Below are 2,945 nucleotides of genomic sequence, written 5' to 3' on the forward strand. Positions count from 1 at the left end.
TATAATGGTTAAGTGATCGTCACCTCTCGGTGCATAATCGGTTATGATCGTTGTTAAGTTATATTCATAGTCTTGTAATAATAATCATATGTCAGACCCGAGATCAAAGTGCGCCGACTCAATAAGAAACCTGGCTATTCCAGCCGCTGATTTAGGGTTCGCCGCACGAGTTCATCCCTTCTAAGATTTCAGCAGCATGCTATGCATGAAGCAGAACGGTACTCAACTATCTTATACAGTCCACTTTTATTGTCCATAGATGTTCAATCATTGTTAAAATAAACACACAAAACCACAACGTCTTTATTATCTTTACTCAAGAAGAGAAAATACAACAATCGTAAAATTTCCGACAGTCCGCTGTGCATCGACTTACACACGTCTAGTTTGATGAAACTGGACAGTATATGCACACGTTTTGTGGGATACATGATCATATCGCGTTGTGTGAAATGGAAAATTATTATGTAAGTATCTAACTGTTTTTTGGCTTGTAATTGTTTTGTTTTTTCAAATGTAAATCTTGTCTAAATCTTAAATATTATTATTTTGTAGGTCTTATTAGAAATCGCTGATGTTAAGTTTTACATAAGATGGAGGAACAGAAGGTTAACGGTGACGAACAAGAGCATGGGTATAAAGTCAATCAACCAGAGGAAATAAAATTAGATGGAAAGAAGCTCAACCTTTCTGGGGATGCTTCATTCTTAAGGTGGAAGAGTTATAGTGCAAATTCTCATGTAATACAAGAAAATACGGGTGCATCGTTGCTAAGAAAATAAACTGGACAGTTTTGGGAGCGATTTGTCATCATTTTTAGTGCTTAAAAGTATGTTTTATGTATGTTTACATTAGATCCTAAGCTTGTAATTACAGTTATCCAATAAAATTTCTGGAAACTTAATGACATATGTTTGTAACTCATACAGAGTATACAACAGTTTAATATATTTATTATTATAAAACTTATAACCAGTACTAGATGTTCTAATAACGATATGGAACACTTTAATAACAGTTATTGCTATTATTTCGTAAAGGGTATAAAAAATGTTGTTATATAATAATTTAATAAAGAATAAGGTTTATAGTCACTATACAACTGTGCTAGCAATACGCGTTTTATATCCAATATTCACCTGTTTAACTGTCACAGATAGTATACAATGGAATATAGAATTCTAATAAAGAATAAAACGCATTTCTTTCAGTGCACGTTGTGAAAAAGACAGGCACAATATCACAAAAAAAGTAAATAATGTTCGAGATTTGGGTCTGGCAGAAAATGGAGCAGAGTTCCTAATATCATGGCTAAAAAAAATACTAAGCAAGCCGGAAAAGTGAAAGGTTTTTACTGTCAGTACAGAAATAAGGAATATTTTTCTAACGATGAAGAATTTTCCTTAGGTTACTACAATGATATTGTTGGATGAATCACTTCAAACATGGATGTTATAAACCTAACGCACATTCAAACAAGAGTGCCGTAATTTGAGGATAGTCTTATATAGGATCAAATACGAACAACATAAATGGCTTTAAATTTGACCTTGAACTGAACTTAAACGAGATCTGATCGAGTTAAACGAACACCGGATTCGGATTCTGCGACTTCAAAATCATATAGATACGTAGGTTTAGTTTGTAGACAATTGATTTTCTACATTTGACCTTGAACTGACCTTGAACCAGATCTAATCGCGTCAAACGGACACCGGATTCGGATTCGGCGACTCCAAAAAACGTATAGATACATAGGTTTAGTTTGTTGACAATTGATTTTCTACATTTGACCTTAAACTGACCTTAATCCAGAGCTAACCGCGTCAAACAGACACCGGATTCGGATTCGGCGACCCCAAACACATATGGATACCATGGTCTTGAATTTCGGACCTGCCATTTTTTTTATGGGGCTGTATAAAATTAATGAATTTAAAGGTCTTGTAAATTAGCAATAACAGTCAAAAACAGAAGTTATGTGGGAAACTCCGAACTCTATTAATAATAAACAATATTGTAATCTGATATTAATTATCATATGCCCTTATTTAGTTCAGTCTAATTAGATCATAAACCCTGAAAAATACCTAACCTAACCTGAAAAAAAATGTTAGTAGACATTTTATTGCGCTTTATGACGGTGTATGTAAAATATCAAAAAAGTAACTCGAAAGAAGTGACTTTAAGTTGGAAAATTGGAAATAAATGACAAAATTACGTGTTTTTTCACTTTTTTTACTGCTCGTGAAAATCTAGATGACCTATCGAAAAATTAGTTATTTTATGTTGTAGGCAATTAAATTACCTACAATTTAAGGTACCTACAGTCATTTTTCACCAATTTCAGCCCAGACATACCCCGAACTGAAACGCATAACAAAAGAAAAGCGCTTATACATGCAGCTCCGATCAAATTTGACGATTTATAAAATATTTCCTGCTGGAAAGTGAAGCAAAACATAAATGGGTTAAAAATAACAATACGCTGGCCAATATTCCACACCTCTCTGATCTATTAGTATTTGCAGAAATAAATAGACACTATGTTAACTGTAAAATAAAGGTCAAACGCGGAAAAATTAGTTTTCGAAATTTGCGCATTGTTATTGAAAAATGCGATGTTGATGAAATGTATGGAAAAGACGGTGAATCCAGTAATCAGCATGTGTTCCAAAGGCCGATTCGATTGACAGTGAAATTGTTGCTCAAGGTATTTGTTAATTAATTTTGTTCGTTTTTTTTTGCAACTATTTGTTTAATTCTAAACGTTAATTTTGAAATTAACATAGTGGATATAGGTTCTAATTGATCCAAAGAAACGTACCGAAAAAGAGAAAATTCAAAAAGTTGAAGTTAAGTTGCCCCTTTACAACTAACAATGTAGGACGTGCAAAACAACGTTATAAACAAAAGCCGCTCGGCAATTCGCTCTTTTTGCATTA

Source organism: Anoplophora glabripennis, unplaced genomic scaffold, assembly GCF_000390285.2.
Source record: "Anoplophora glabripennis isolate ALB-LARVAE unplaced genomic scaffold, Agla_2.0 scaffold523, whole genome shotgun sequence".
Lineage (NCBI taxonomy): Eukaryota > Metazoa > Arthropoda > Insecta > Coleoptera > Cerambycidae > Anoplophora > Anoplophora glabripennis.